Source organism: Anopheles darlingi, chromosome 3 (assembly GCF_943734745.1).
Source record: "Anopheles darlingi chromosome 3, idAnoDarlMG_H_01, whole genome shotgun sequence".
NCBI classification, from domain to species: Eukaryota; Metazoa; Arthropoda; class Insecta; order Diptera; family Culicidae; genus Anopheles; species Anopheles darlingi.
In genome coordinates, this window is record NC_064875.1 from 42454703 (window position 1) to 42472220 (window position 17518).

Below are 17518 nucleotides of genomic sequence, written 5' to 3' on the forward strand. Positions count from 1 at the left end.
CCTTCGCCACACTGTGTGTGTGTGTGTGTGAGGCAGGGTATAAAAAAGCAATCTTCTCCGGTGCGCGCGCCCCCCAAACGACGGCTGTGTATGGACTTTCTCCCGGGGATATGCTACTAGCTGCCAGCAGCTTCTGTTCATGCCGAGGATGCGACACACACACACAAGAGGATCGTCGACCATCACTCGCCACACTGCATACCGCCGCCACCACCACTGGTTGGCCATTTGTTTGCGGTGTCTTTGTGTGGCGCAGCGAAGGGGACGGGGGGACGGGGGGGGGGCTTCGATGAGCTCAGCATATTATCTGCCTGCGAGCAGATTGGTGGCCCGCACTGGTGCGGCGGCCACCCCGAGAATCCCAAGACGCTCGACGCGCTTCAACGATCCGTGGAAAACTGCGTAGCCGAAGGGCCTTCGATGGAAAGCTCGAGTCGCCGCCGCGGCCGCCGCCCTTTGGGGATTTCTTCTCGTGGTACAGGCACCGGCACCGGCACCGGCGTCATCGCTACCACCTCCGGATGGTGCTCACGGGTGGTGGCGAGAGAAGAGGAGGTTGAAAGTACATAAAATACATGCACAGCAATAATGGATTTATTTTTCATACATTATGAAATTGCTTTTTGCCTCCGCGCAACCGCGAATAAGAACGTTCCGAAGAGAGAGGAAGCAAAGGTGAAGGAGTGAAGAAGGAAACGGAGAAAACGAAGGAAAACCGAGCCCCGGCGGACTGATCGACCAAGTGGAACGTGGAAGAAGACATTGCAGTAGTAGCAGTAGTAGCAGGAAGCAATAGAAGTGTCGCCGGTTCGGAGCGCAACAGAAAACCAAATCCAAATCCTCCCGGGCGCGCACGGCACGGCCACATGCCAGCTAGCCTGTCTGCCTGCCTGCTCGGCCATTTTGCAAGCGGAGCGAAAGGCACTCAACCGTAACGAAGATGGTCCCGGAGCGCACTTTGAGCCGTTGCTACGGATCGCGCGGTTGGGATTTCTCGAACCGAAGAACCGAAGCAAAACACAATCCGGTCCGTGCGATCCAACCCGGATTTGGACGTTGGTAGGAAGAGGACGGCGCGCGCGCCAAAAACTTCACTCCTTGAGGGTCGTGTTTCGGTTGGTTTGCATCGCGAAACGATATGAGAATGCTGAATGATGATGGCCAACGGGTTTTACGGTGGAATCGTTGGATGGAAGTTTTCCTCTGATTGGTTTCGATGGCAAAGATTGATAAACTTTTGGGGACGGCATAAAGAAGGGTCAACTCTTGGTCATCGTCCAAGCATTGGATTTCTGTTTTTTTTTCCTTGCTGCACATTGCTCTACGCTAATGCTGTTGGGAGTTTGGAGCATCTTCGTTTTTCGGGAGGTTTTATTTGGCGGAAAAGCAATTTAATCATAGCAAGTGGAAAGAGATTCGAAATCCGCAATCAATAGCAGGACGTTCTAACGATCGTCAAGCAAAGCGCCAGGTTGTCTAATATTACTGACCAATTTGGTTGCTCACAAAGATTAATATTATTGTCCAATAAAGAAGGTTGCTTTGACTTATTTATAATTTTACCAGCTTGAAAATATATGGCTTATGACCGCACACACTAAGTAAATCAAAGTATCCTGGAATATTGGCCAATACTATTGCGCATTTATGTAGTGCCATCGCAGTACCCATAGACATGTGTGCGCATACTGTTAATGTGTATCCGTCATCGCTTGTTTCCGGACGGTAACAAGCAATTCCTGTCGCAAATTACCACAATCCAAACAAGGTGTGTACGTCGACACCATCAAACTCCGCCAGACGTGTCCTCGGGGGTAAGTTATGGCGCGTTCACCAACAGCTTGAAGACATAATTCGAATGTCACCGAAACACCGTCCGGATGTTGCACCTTGCAACGGGTGGCGGCACCTCGCTGCAATTCCTAAATTTTCCGCTTCCCGTACCCGGAATGCAGCAAATCGAAAAACGCGCAAAAAGAAAAGGAAGAAGGCAAAACTACGGCATTCATATTAAAAATGCAATAATCGATCGGATCGAACCGGTGGTGGCCAACACAACCTGTCTCCCATTTATCACCGAACGACCGAACTGGGATGGGGGGACAGATGGACGACGCATCGTCTTCAGCGTTCGGTAATTCCATCGCGAACATCACTTGTTCCACCTCCGGGATACCGTGGAGGGAGTGGGGAAGCGAAGTCATTCGGTGGCAAATTGTTAATTAATTATCGCGGCATCTCGATTCGAGTGCACCAGTACTCCATGCGACGTCCAGGGGATCCCAAATTGCATTCCCACGTCCAAGCAACAGCAACAGCAGCAGCAGGCGCAGTTGAGCAGCGAGCAGCAAATTAGCATTCCTTCGCGGCCCCAAAAAAACCTCCCGTTGCTCGGTTGCGACACGCCCGCCTGCTAGGATCTGCCGTCTGATCGATCGAGCAATTCCCGATGCAGGCGCCGCGATATCCCGATGCACCGCCGTCGCCGTCGCCGTCGCCGTCGACGCACAAAATATGGCTTTTAATAAATGGTGTCGGTAATTGAAATATGTCACCGGTAATTAAATTACCATACCTGCTCCGGGAGTTTCGATAAACAAACCGAAGCAGGATGGCGAACGAACCAGCAGCCATCGGCAGTAAACTTGATTAATGCCGGGGTCGGTCGCAGGGCTGCGTGATCTGGAGCACACTCCTGGTAGCATAATAATGCAAATTGCTCCAAAAATTGTAACCGCCCCGTAGAGGTCGTGGATGTGCCAAGAAACGCCCCGAATCCGGCGTTAGATCGCGAACATTCTCCGCAGTTGAAAGAGGTTCCTCTACATAGATGCAAGGTGCCAGTGCTGCATGCAAGTGACCCCGAGCGAGAAATCATTGCGGAATCATCCCGTTTCGACGACGACACCATTGTCGACTTGTTGGCGAACACATATTTCTAGATCGAGATCACTATGTTTAGTACACTCTGGGCCTGGGCTTCTCGGCAACACCCAGCCCTCAAATTAATGCAAAAGGCCATCGCGAAACGAAACTCGCCAGCTGCCTTGTCGGTCGGTCAGTTGGTACCCGTAGGATGGTGCTAAAAAGCAGCGGCTTTATCGCCGTTTACACGGATCCTTCAGCAAAATGAGGTCTGCATAAGAAGGAGGGAGCTATTGCCTCACCGGAATGTGCTCTCCATAAACGTGTCGGTTTCTTCGTGGACTTCTTTGTAACTTGTTGGTCCAATTCGGTCCAAACTTTAATGGGAACCGTACGCGCGCGCGCGTGTGTGTTAGGCGATCCATTCCCATCGTGGCATCGGTCATAAACGTGTCAGTCGCAACATCATGCAGTGGAGGACCGCGATTGGAAGTAAACATTTTTAGAAGGTGCAGGGAGAGAGAGGCGAGAGGCCTGATTAATATGCTCCCTGCGGTCATGTCATCTGGTTTGCAGATTTACAGCGACGCTGTGCGCTGTTCAGTTGTCTCCGGCACCCTGGAGCCATCGGAGCAATGGAGTTCCCGCCACGTGGTTTCAGCTGGCGCCCGGAAGCGACAGCAGTCCGGTTGGTGGAGTGATAAATGTGCGCTAATGAAGACAAGAAGTATGTCACCTGCGTGTCAGCGGACGCGGCCCCGTCCACCGGTTTTCGATGAGCACACGGCGATTGCGATTTGGGGTTTTATTTTCACGTCCAATTTTACACAGAGAGTGCATCTTCCTGACGAGACTATGGAGACGAGCGTACGCGTGAATGGCCGCCGCTGTCCTGCGTGATGATGAATATGCGATGAGAAGAAGGAACGGCATTACTGCGTAGAGGAGCGCGCCCAGTGAAACTTATTTTCGGTTCTCCATCGGCAGCAGGGCAACGTGTGAGAGGATCGTAAAAACGATCATAAATGATTGGCCCGGCGAGTCTTATCACATACCGAAACGACGACGGTTTATGGTGCACGTTGCATCGAGTTTAATGCTCGCTCCTGTTGCATGGAATGTTTTTGTGGAGGTTTTTTTTTTTATCTTGGGGAAGGAATCGCTCATCAGGTTATGGACTACGACGCCAAACGAACAGAATGTTGGTTGCTGCTGCTGCTGCTCCAACCAATAATGCTTTCTTCTCTTTTTACAGGTCCTTGGCCACGCGAGGAACGTGAGATGTAAACGATTTTTCAAGCCTCGCTCGCTTCCAGAAATTTGCAAGTAAAGTTTCCAAGTTCCACGCGAACTCGAGCAATTGAAACCGCGAACGCGAACGCGGGCACGAAGAAAGCCCAACCTGCTGCTAGCCTGCAGTCGCCCCCGGGAAGCGCAATTGGAAGTAAATTGAATCCGGGAGTCACTTATTTGTTAGCAAAGATGTAGTTAAATTGTGCCCGGGTACCGGCACCGGCCGGCGAGCAAACGGTACAACTTTGCGCTCTTTTGCGCTAGTTTGAAGCGATGAATCTGGTTAGTAACAGCAGCATTTGGAGGCAGCAGCAGCAGTAGCAGTAGCAGTAGTAATAACTTTAACTTTATCCTGCGGCAGAACCTGCCGCGCTACCAAACGCTATACTTATAGGGGTCGTTGAGGCAAACGGTAGGCAGCAACCGAACCCACGGCACGGCAAAACAGTAAGCAACAGAGCCCCAGGAAAAAAGAAGAAGCAAGAACGCCAACGCGGCAACGACGTGGTCCCAACAGCCCAAACGGTGGTCGGCAACACGGTGAGTTATGTGTTTCGAGAGCAGAAAAAAGTGTTTTCATCCTCGCTGCCGCCACCATCGTATCGTCTTTTCCGCCAACCAACCGGCCGCGCGTTGGGCGTTGCGATTTTCGTGGAAAACTTTTGCTCACCAATTTTTGGGAAGCCTCAACACCCGTGCGCTCTGTGTGTGAGTGTTCAGCGTACCAAGGCAATGGAGGAAAAGGACCAAGAGGAAGAGGACGAGGACGAGGTTTGATTCCGGCACAATATCGCCATCATTATCAACAATAATTTACCATCCCCGGGCGTCGGTCTACCGGTGCGGCCACCGCCTACAGTTGGCGCCTTTTGTAAGGCTTCATCCCCAGAGGTGAAGCGCTAGAAGGGGGAAAAAATGTGCCCAAGTGCCCCCTAGTAACCCACGGAGCCTCCTGGAACTTTGTTGCAAACGCGAAATCCAATCGAGACGAGCCACAGTAAGCTCTGCTCCCGGTGTTGGCCATGTTGAGTGATGAAAGCGTGTTCGCCAAAATTTGAATACAACCATACAGCCGCTTTTCCATTCTTCGATACAATCATACAGCTGGAGGATTCCGGTAATATTCGAGCGAACTAGTAGCGAGCTGGTTAAAGGGCGAGGTCGAACCGGTCGCTAACCGGTAGCATGCGCGGAAGTGCGCCATCGCTTGGTAATGACATCAGGAAACGGATTCGCGCACTCTGCAGCATACCTCCTCCTGTGTATAGCTCCCAGGAAACGAGGTCTAGGGAGTGCTCCCCTCACCTACAACCTTCTCATCCACCGAGCAAGCGAACGAACGGGCGTGTTGGTGACAGGCATAAAAAAAACGAAATGGAAGCATCCACTCCAGACCGGAATCTCCAGGGTCCAAGGACCTGATGGTGGCACACGTCGTTGGTGGTGGTCGTGAAGGGCGGTGGTGGTGGTGCTCGTTTGCTTCATTTGTCATGCTATTGCCATCATATTAGGTTGGGTTTTCCCAACTTCGTTTCGAGTTTTTTTTTCTCTTCATTTTCCATATTCGAAGGCAGATGATTCTACCTTCGAGCTCCGTGGCTATCCGTGGCAAGGCTCGCAGGATCTATCCGTCCAATCGCCCAGGCACGGCGCACAGGGAGAGAGAGAGAGAAGCTTGCGGCACGGTGGAAAACCGGAAAATTGCACGATGTCATCATAATTTATAAGAAACGGGAACGGAACGGGAGTTTTCGGAACGTGATTCGTCGGTTTTTCGCTGAATTTGCAGGTGTTTCGACGACGACGACGACGACGACGATTCGCTTCCTCCCTGGATGGTCGCGGGGAGTGTTCGTTAGTTCGTTCTTGGGCGAGGTTGGTGGATGCGTGATGCGATGGAAAATGCGAAGCGAAATGGAAATAAGATTTTGCGCCAAGCCAAGCACCCCGAAGAGAAGGGATATATCACCGTGGAGAGGAACAGCGAGGCTTCGGTGGTGGCGCTGATTGAATGGCGCTTCATTCCGGAGCACCGAAGACCCCGGACCCCGGCCAGGTTTCGATGCTGGAAGTGATGTACTTTTCCGGGGTAGGGGCGTTCGCAAATGTAATCAAGTTTGCGATTATCGATGGCAACGGTTGTTGATGAATCCCAAAACCAAACCAAACCTTCCTCGAGATCCATCAAGTAAGATAAGAATGAGATAAGTTTCAGAATGAAGTACTTTTTAAAGGTGTTGTGTTGAATATTTTCAAACAATTCCAGATTTCGAGTAACCACTAGAGGAAGAGCTAACTAAACGGCAGCTTCATTACAATGTGCCACTTCCTATCAGTCAAGCAACATCGTTAGTCCCTCAAACATCTCCCAAGGTCGCGTAGTAACTTCGAAAACACAAGTTCAGACGCCCAACCTTACGTTAAGGGCTCTCCAAACTCCAAATCTAATCCAGTGCCCTGGGTAGCCGCATGGTCAACTGAAACCACCACCATCACCAGTTAGTTATTTATTTAACCTAGTTAGTTAACGTCACCCCGGGTCTAACTGGCCGCTGGTGGTGGCCCGTTGGCTGCTTGCTAACGAACGCCATCAACCTTCCGCAAGCTTCCGTCAGAAGCGCCAACAACGATGATGCTGGTGCTACTGCTGGTGCCGCTGCTCGTGCCCTAATTTAATTTTCCCTCACTTTTCACCATTAACCGTAGCGGAGGTGCGATGACCAAGGGGACGTAGACATGGCAAGGATAAATGGTTTCGCTGCTGGTGAGTTTCAATTTGCTCCGCATCCAGCGCCAACAACAGTTCGTCAACCAGGAGCGTCTTCGTCGTCGTCGTCGTCATTCTGATCGTCTGAGCGAGCGAGCGACCAGAAGAACGTCCGTTTTCGACGCCGTAAGGCCACCACGCGGAAGTGTCTAGTGCCTGGAGCCTTTGGTTACTTTGCGACGGTGACAGCGGTAGAACGATGTCACTTGACTTCTTCTTACGCCCGAGCACAAACAAATTAAAACAATTTCCAACCATTTGCCGTCCATTCTTCTCTCGTCCGTCGCTTGTCAGTCCGGACGATGAAGGTTCGTCCAGAAGTCCAGAAGAAGTCCAGAGAAGCCCGCTCTTGTGTCTGTGTCCAGTCTGTCCCCGGGCAGGCTAGTACGCCGCTAGTGAGACGGAGTGACTTGGAGTCACTTCGTTTTAAGTGCCTTTTCACGCGGTCGCTGACCGCTGGTCCGTGTGGAAGGAGATGAGATTGAGTTGGAAAATGAACGTTGAGTCGAGCCGTGGACTGGCGGTTGTCGTGGAAATGGGAAAACGAACAGAAGAAGACCTAAATAATAGAGCAAATCTTTCGCGAGGCGTCCTGAGGAGCAGCAACAGCAGCAGCAGCAGCAGCAGCAGCAGTTGAATCCTTAGAAGGTCGGTCCGAAAGGCATTCCAAACAGCTGGCCTCCCGGGAACGACGACGACCACGATGATGATGATGATGCACCCGCGACACAAAAAGCAATTAATTTCCTGACCTAGGACCGCCAAGGATCCGCGTTAGCGTCAGCAGAAGCGACGACGACGACGACGACGACGACGGTCACTGTCGCTTTCACTTCTTGACGGAGAGGCGGAGTCATGGAGCGGTCGCGCGGGTTGCCGGGTCGAAGGGCGTCCGCCGGACTCATTTTCCACTTTTATACTTTCGATTTTCATTTTCCTCCGTGACGGTGGTGTGTTGGTTGGTGGCTGCCACGAGTCGGAATGTTGGCCGACCGTTTGTCTTGAGGATCATTTGTGAGATGACGTAACTTTGCGCGCCCATCAGCATCAGAGGATGCTGTGGCAGTGACTGGGACAGAGAGGAAGGTGGCAAAAGGCAAAGTTAAGCAGCTGCTAGTAGTTGCTTGCTTCCGTTTCTCTTCCTCCTAGTGGACACACCAGCCGCACGAGCCACTGGAAGCTGGATGGTTTCGCTTCATTTTCTTTCCTGTTTTCCTTTCTTTCTTTCAAGGTCCCGACACCGGCAATCGCTAGGCAAATCGGTCCGGGAGATGGGCGCGGTTTAATGAAAGTTGACCCAAACGATGGAGATGGTGTTGGCAAATGGTGTCAGGAGCCCTTTATTGATTACTCACCATTCTCACGACACTTGATGATGCGCTCGCTCGCAAGGGACAGAAGACTTTAATTTGCGGCCCACAATGGCTACTGGCCTAGTTTTGGAGCAGTGGAAGGACGGACTTTGACATGGAACGTGATCTGTAAGTTTATCTATTGGGTTGTATGTTTTGGAAGACGATTTGTCCTTGTAATTTGTAGTTCTCGCCATTTGTCGAGGTAATTTATGTTTTAATCTTAAGCCGGCTACACACGCACAATATTATTGGTCAATATTCTAGGATACTTTGATATATTCAGCATATTTTCAGGAACTTGAAAGCACGTTACAGAGCCTGAATACGTTAAATAAATTCAAGTAACTGAGAATATTGACCAATAATATTGCGCGTGTATGGCTCCCTTTAGTTTAATTTAAGGTGGATTTTACGAAAAACTCCATTATATCGTTCTTACTATTTCATTTCATATGTTTATATCTAATGCCTGGAGCAATATACGGAGGAGAACGATTCTTTATAGTCTCTGATAGACTTTTGATAGTTCTAAACATCTTTTAAATTCCATATGTTATCTCAATCTGCCAATTTTAAACCATTTCAAGACGAGCGACAATCCTTACAACTGAGCCTCTCTCAAGCAACTATCCTGCTTTTACGGATTTCCTCTAAAAATCAGTTCCTGGATCATTTCCACGAATTCTTCTCTAACATCAATTGGTAACCCTCAAGCCATGCAACACACTGTACACGGAATAGGATGGATGTCTTGGAAAACTGTCTCAAGTTTTGGGCCGAAAAGTAGAAAATACCGTTCGTTAATACAGTCTGAGTGCGAAGCCCTCCTTATCCCAATCAACGGCCAGCAGCTCCTTTCCGATTTTTCCGTTCGAAAAGACAAAATCAACGTTTCGTCTACGTCGACAACGCAACGTTCCAATCACGTCGCCAATCCTACGCCAAAGGGGGCTCCACCAAAAACGCTCCGAGGCGTGGATCGAAGACCGAAGAAAATCCAGCGAGAATCCATTCGTTATCCTGAAAATGGCAATTTCCTCGACGGTAACTCCTCTGCCCTCCCCCAGCACAGCGCAACGTTGCGCCTTCGCATCTTCGCAATCATTCTCTTCCGCAAAGCCTTGCCGGAAAAGCGGTGGTGGTGGTGGGGAAGGGGGATTCCAGTCCGTCCGTCGGTCGTTCACTCGTTACGTCGTTGCTCGTTATCAAAGCCGAAGCCGCCAAGCGAACGTTCCCTGCCAAGAACGCGTTCCACCTTTCCGGGGCGCTTTTCTCCGTCAAGATTTTCCGGCAAAGATAACGATGGCGCACACAGCGACGCACACATACGCGCGCGCGCACGAGACAGTCCGGCACACTCACATTGTTACGGGAATCTTCCGGAAAAAACGCAAACACACACACTGCTACACACTGCTTGAAAGCACACACACACACATTGCCGCCGGGAGTTTTCCACGATGGAGGCGGTGGGTTGAAGCGTTCTTCTTCTCGTTCTCTACACTGTTTGGAGTTGTTGTTGTTGTGGTGTGCAGTTTTCCGCATTAACGCGCATTTCCACCAAACACTAATGCAACGACGAAGACGATGGATTCATACACCAGTGTCCAGAAGCACACACACACAGAGTAAACCGACATTTTCCCCGTAGCATTTTCCCCTCGATTTCAATTTTCCAACTCATTCCACCACCCCTGGAACACCGCGTTCACTGTGTGGGTAGCAAGCGTGTGCTTACGCGCTGCGATTGTGTTGGTTGTTTTTCTCCTTCAAAATCGACGTTCGTTCCAGCGACCAACGAGGGGTGTTGGCGTTGGCGGAAAATCGGACGACCTCACCGTACGCCGCCATCCGCGTACCAACAACACTCGCAGCACGAAATGGCCGACGGGATAGGAGAAAGGTACCCGCGTCCTGGCGTCCTTTTGCAAACGCGGAGATGCTTCTCCATCGCTTCGCGTCGCGTCGCTCGGACCACCAAACGCTGGCGGCTGCCCTAATTAACTGAAGATTTCACGTAAATAATTTTCACTTTCCGTACCGGCGGAAGAACGCCCGGTTCCGTGCGTCCGACGACTGACTAGCCGGTCGCGCGGTTAATGACTTCCTCCGGTCTGTTCGTTCGTTCTGCTCCAGTTTCCCGGCGCCAGGGCGCCTCGTAGACGCCTCTCGCCTCGTTTCTTCGCTCACAGACAGACGATGTTTTATGTTAATTAACGTCTGGGGGATGATAATTAAAGCGGTAAACTTGACCTACTTCGCGGGGGTGCGAATCGACGTCCATTAAAGCGGATGCTTTCATTGGAACTGGAACTAATACTGGAAGTGAGAGGAGAAGAGAAGGAGATGGGCGCGTTCTACGAATCTTCGAAATGACATTTGCAGAGGAACAGGAGGAGTGTGGAACATGAGTTTTTAGATTCTTTTTCCAATCGAATGAGTTTGTTGCTGTCGACGCAATTGCCGTCGGGATGCTGCTCCTTCTGCTGTCTGCTACTGAAGAGAAAATCCTTCTGGACCTCAACTAATACACCTGGGACTTCGCTAGTCTTTTCATATGTTCCTTTCGTCGATAATTTGATCTGGATATATCAAATTGAAAATGAGTTAATGCGATTTTAATAAGCAGAACAGATGACGACCAGCGATGGGTTCACTATTTAATTATATCTTCCTGTTACGGTTTCTTCCATTTTAAATTAGAACCTCAACAACCGTTTACACAACTCTTCTTCCACAACTTTTCTTTTAGATCCTTCTCACTCACGTCTTCAGCAAAAGCACTTTCACTCAAGCCTACGGGATCACGATCTACACGAAGAAGCACTTTGGAAAAAAAGGTCAACGTTGACACTGCTCCAACTCCCCAAAAAGTATCAGGATCCAATGCAAACGCTCGTCATCTCGATTCCCGGGGCCTGTCGGTTAGCTGTGCTCATGTGGCTTCCGTTGTCCTCCACTGACTGAACTGACCTGGACCGAGAGTGGCAGAGTGGATCTCCGAGAACCGCTTGGCATCGCGCCGCGCCGCGATTATCATCAGAAGCCGGTCCGCCGGCCGGTCGGTCGGTCGAGTAGGGAAAGGGTTATAAATTGTCGTTGGACCCTCGGTAGCCCGATACCACCGAGAGCAGCGGAAAGGTGAGGTGAGCGAAAGAGGCGAAGATTAGGCAGCAACAGCAACAGCAGCAACAGCAACAGCAGCATGTCAAATCAAAGGGAAAAATTTGAATTTAAATTAGGATTCTCACGCACCGTACCGGAGGCCGTGGGCCTTTTTTGCATAAATAATTATTTATTTACATCCGGCTCCCGGCTCCGGGGCACCGCGGTACATCCGGAAGAGCACTACGGCTGTGTGTGTGTATGTGTGTATGTGTGGTCTATCGAGAATCAGTAAAATATGATTCGAAAAATGGAAATGCCAAAAAGGTAAGTGCTGGGCGACGAGGAAGCTCCGCGCGCTCGCATGTGTGTGTGTGTGTGTGTGTGTGTGTGTGTGTGTGTGTGTGTGACACTGACAAAAGGACAGAAAGGGATGCCAGCAACGGCGAATCCGGTTTAACCCTTTTTGGTACCCCCTTCGGCCCGGCGTAATTTGGTTGGCGTGTTTTTATTTCATTTTTTTTCTGTTGGTCGCTCTGGATGCTGTTGCTGCTGTTGCTGCTGCTGTTGGCCACCGGGATCATCAACGAGTTTATGCAAATGCACGACAGCAGCTTCGAGGTCTGCCGGTGGTGGTGGTGCTGGTGCCACACACAACAGATATTGTGGCACAAGAAGTATTGTATGCACGAACATATGTGTGTGTGTGCCGATTGTTCCCGCTTTTGTGTTCCAGCCCGGGACCACGGGATCCCGTCCGCTCATCCGCAGCTTATTGTGCGGCGTGTGAAAGCGAACAGAAGAGGTCCTCACACCACCGGAACCGGGAGCATAACGACGAGATGAGGGCTGCGAGTGTCTGCGTGTTTCGACGACATCCATCCAGTGACAGGAATATGTGGAACACACAGCAAAGAAGACACTGGCCACGGTGGGAACCACTGAGCGTGAATCCTTCCTCTGTCCGCCAAAAAGGACCACGATCCGGGATCAGTTACCGGTCATCAGTGAGCCTCATTTGAGCTTAACTCACTCCACATGATCGTTCTTCCGAATGACCATCGCAAACGCGAGATGGGAGCTAAAGTGGACAAACAAAACGATCCTCAAACGATCGCGCACGAGTCCTGCATGTTTGTGTGTCTCTCGCTGTTGCTGCCAGCTGGAACATTCTGAGGTTCTCTGAAGCTCGCTCTTCGTCGTCATCAGTATCGTTAGTGCCCGGTGGCTATACATGGAGGATGGTCCCCCGAAAAAAAAAACACGGAAAGAGGAGTGAAAGCCACCCCTAATCGACCGTTCGCCGAGCCCATTAAGAACTAAAAGGACAAGCAATTGAAACGATAAATTCAATTTCGGGAAGAAAAGGAGTGCACCGGATGGCTGCATATGTGTATGCAACGCGTGTATGTGTGTTTTTTTTTTTTTGGGTCTTTGGTTCTCGCTCGCTGGCTGGCTCGCTGGCTCGCTGACTAATCATTACAATTACATTAATACCCGGCCCAGGCCGTCGGTTTTACTCCGCTATAATTTTTATCAAATTATCCCGATGAGCGCACGCATGCCTCGCAGTGTTTTCCGTTTTGGTTCTTTTTCCCCCGTTCGTTCTGTACCTCTGTTCTGTTAGAAAACACCAAACATCTTTCATCGTTTGCTAAATGGTGGAGCAGCAGGAGCAGCAACAACAGCAGCAGTGACCGGCTTACCGCCGCGGGATAACCAGTGTGCCCAGTGCGCCCAGTGCCAGATATTGATATATTGGCGCTGGTTCTCCGCCCTACAGGTGATATGTGCAGACCCAATGGCCGATGAGTTTCGGCTGCACATTTCGTCTCGCCCCGGTACACACTCACGGACTCACGCTAATCGATGCAGAATCTGGCCTCGAGCTGTCGTGGTCCGGTGTGGATGAATTATGGTGGATGGATGGTCGGTCGGCAAATGGAATGGCATTGCCTTCTGGCTGCTGCTGGCTGCTAGCCGCGACCAGCCTTCAACGCACGATTTGTCTTGCTGCTGCTGCTGCACAAGCTGCCGTCTGTTGCGCTCGCGGCATCCACGAACGCGATGGTCCGGCCATTGATCATCATTGGTGCATCGTGCAGATCCCATTGGTAGGTGCATTAGTGTTGATGAGTATATCAAAGTAGTTTGGCGCAGTTGTGGCGCACAATGTCTGGCTGCGGCTCTATAGAATGTGCACAATCTGGATCGTAAACAAGTAAAATCGACCCATTGGCATCCATTTGAATTCATAGCTTTTAACTATTTTTTTTATTAATTCCTTCCTTTCATCTATCGCGGTGCGCGATGGTGGCCACCGCAACAACTTTTTTTTCCCACCACGCGACCGAAGGGCGGCCTCGTTGTTAATTGTTAAATGAATGAGTTGCTCCAGCCCACCACAGACAACATATGCACCACACTCTGCGGGATCCTGTCGATCCTGAGGGAGCCGTTTTTTGCATGCAAAATCCCGCCACCCAATTCCGGCGCCACCTCCCGGACGAATTTGCATCACAAAGCCATATCCCTTCAACCTTTCCAACCAAGGGGGTGCCTTTTCCATGGTGGTGCAAAATGTTGTTCTGCGGAGGGCTTCTTGGCTGCACTTGGCGAGTGGCGGTGCAAATGCCGTGCCAAAAGCGTCGCGTCGAGAGTGCACATGCACCGAGAAGGGGTGTCCTCTCTGTGTGTGTCATTAATTATGGCAATACAATCACGGCGGCATGGTGTTAGCAGCAGGTAGCCCGGACGCCTATAGGAGGTTCGCTTCAGTCGCTTCCGGGTTCCTGGTGGAACCCGGAAGTAACGCTCGGTACGGGAACGCCCGGGAACGGGTGCTATTACCGCAAAGGGTTTTCCCTTGTTTTGCAACATTGGTTGCTGTTTGGTTTGGTTGTGTTGTGGATTTGCTGTTGGATTGCAAATAGCATCACGGTGGATATGGAGAGTTTGGCGGAACCTTTTTTTCTATTTGAAGTCGAGTTTCATTCGTTGATATCAAAGCTGAAACAGTTTTCCAAAGGAATTCTTACGCACTAAACTAGTGGGCATGATGTAATGCAAAGTGATTGCCAGTCTTTCTGAATGTTCTCTAAACGGTTCTGACCACGATAGTAATTTTCTGTTAAGAACTGTAACAAAACAAGTTAACATAAAATTGCTATTTTAGAAGAACAAGGTTAAAATTAAAGAATATTTCTTTCCGATCCAAGATGCTCTTATCCTGGTTGGTTAGAAAATTGCTATAAGCATAATTGGTGTCATGGCCGTAAGTCTAAAATAAAGTTTCACAAGTCGTCAAATGACAGCGAATGAAAGTTTCATCGCTGTGAAGGTTGCTATCAAGCTCCTACACCTTAATTTCCACAACAACATTCAAGCTAATCCTCCATCAAGTGGCCGCCTGGAGAGAAAATCCGGTCAAAGGTCACAGCATAATTACCATTTCGTTTTTTTCCACCAAAAACCACAATATTTTCCACAACATGAAACCGTAAAGGGCAATAGGAAAGTGAGGACCGGCTCCGTTTTTCCAGCTGTTAAACGGAATCGTGGTGGTGTGGGCCACCGGAAAAATGAAGACATAAACCAGCTCATTTTCCGGCCATTCTCCACGTTCCCTTCCGTCTCGTGCCACTCAGAGACCACATTAACTAATGGGACGGAGAACAAAAGGTGGAAGAAGAAGAAAAGTGGAAAATGGTTCGCTTTCCAGCAGCATCCTGCATTAATGAGAAACCAATGAAGCGCGGTTTAGAGACGGAAGTGACAAAAACGCAAAAACCATCGTCGCGCCACCACCACCACCACCGGAAGGAAGTCTGGTGTCTGGTGTTTTTGGGTGGGGCGGCGTTAATCCCAATTACACTCTCATTAAGCAATTTATCTTTTATGTGGAGGTGGAGGCGTCACGGGCCCTGCGGCACTTGAGAGAGGGAGGCTGTCCGTTGTTTTGATGGCGACGTGTTGGGGTGTTGTTTACTCGCCCCTTCTTCTGCCTTCCACCTCATTAATTAGCCTTTTCCCTTCTGGTCTGGTGACAATGATCACTGTTCACTTTGATGATTATTGAATTGATTGAAAAAAATATCAGACAACATTTTTGTGATCAAAGTATCCTCTTTTTTTGGAAAATCCTCGCATGTCCTTGCGAATGTCGTACACTAGCGACCTCTGTATTGCGCTAGATGAAGCTTCTCCGTCGATGTTTTTCACCACATCCGGTCCACCACCACCACTACCACCACCAGCGGAAGGCCACATCCTTTTTTTTTGCCTTATAACGAGGGCTGTTTGTGACGAGGATGAGCGAACCAAAGAGGAATGGAAGAGAACGAGGACGGGTACTGGATTATAAAGCGAAGCACGAAAAAAAACGGGGATGGGACAGAGCGCCAGAGGACGAATGAAAGAAAAAAAAAACGGGGATCGAGGCAACGGAGGCAACTCCGAATTGTCCTGAACGCGCGCCCGCGAGGACTCGAGGTAAGTGAGCGGAACGGTGAGAGTGGTTCAGGGAAAGGTGAACGACGGTGACGGTGACGGTGGTTCGTGTGCGTGTGGTTCCTGGCGTGCGGCACCACCGGTGGTAGGTTGTGGCCGTACGCTTAGGCCCCACCCCTCATAGGGGATGATGCGAGCCACCCCTAGCCAGCGGATATCGTCGCGATGAGTCCGTTTGTCGTTTTTTGCTTACTTTTTTCTCTCTCTGTCTCTCTGTCTCTCTTTCTCTCACTCTATCTACGGGACTGGCTTTTCCGGTACCGGTATCAAAGCGTCCTTCTGCTTCGCTTCTGGCCACGATCGACGGTGGTAGGAGTAAATACGCGCCTCAACCGCGCCGCTTATCTGTCATCGAATTCGGAACATAAATAAGAAGCTCCCCCGAAAAAATCGTCGTGGGCGGTTTGGTGGCGGTTGGCCACATGGACAGTTGCTGGGGGGGAAGGGGAGGCATAAATAATAAATAAATAATGTCCGCGTGGTCCTGGCCGGCGGGATTGTGCGTGAGGCGGTCGCCGGTAGACGGAAACGGGATCATTACGGTGCGAGACTGACTGTTCTCGAGAATGTCTTTCGCTTTCCGGTTTTTACTTCTTGTTTTTTTTTTCGGGAACGTCTTCGATCGAAGATGTGTTTTATATCCAAGAAGGCAGTGAGTTTGTTAGTAAATGGTAAAGGGAAGGTGGTTAAAGGTACTCGTAAACGGAATAGGATTGCTTCGTCTTGATTTTCGTTTACTGCAGACAATTCTAAATAGTCTGCGCTTCAGAGTAGAGAGTCTAGAATAAATTTTCTCATCTTTTTCATTCAAATTGGTTAAAAGCAAATCAAACAAGGCTCACACTATATTTCGTTCTCTAACTAACTCTAACTATAATTCTATTTTGCTCTTCACCAACATTCTATTGTGTTGACGTTTTTGCGATCATTACTGTACTTCGCGAGCAGTGCATCGAATCACATTTCGAACCGAATTGCATCTACCTGTTGATTGCACTGCTTATTGCACTGGGGTGCACCGGTTTCCATCAACATTCGCCAAATTGATCGCCATTGTTGTGCCGTGGCCTGTCGTGTTCGCACCCCGAAACTAGGGCAACCTAGGGGTGCCGGTACCGTCGCAATGTCAACCGAGCGAGCCAGCGAGTGCGATTTTGGCAAAGGGCACCAGGGGTCTCGTCCTCAAAAAGGGATCAATGGGCTTGTGCCACTGTAGTGCAAAACTATAGCAAACAAACATCCGATGCATCAAGCAACCAACTCTAATCGGCTTTATTACTGTTCGTGCGAATCCCCTAATTTGTCGCCGAACGCAAAGGGGATGCCGAGGCGTGCGCGTTACGCTTTCTATGCCGCTTCGGCAAATGGCAATCCTATCGGATTCGGTATCGATTGGGTATGGGGAGAAAATCGATAGGGGGAAGCGGTGCAAAAGTCACTCGAATATCGAATACTGATTTGTGGGGTGTATTTGTGATCGGCTTTAGATGGCAAATCGGTAATAGGAATGGTGCAATCAACAAGTGCATTTCGATACCTAGCACACGGGAGCATGCAGCCGGTATTTTGCCAATAATAGGGGCCCTATTTCCTAATTGTTGATCTTACTTTCATGTGCTGGTTG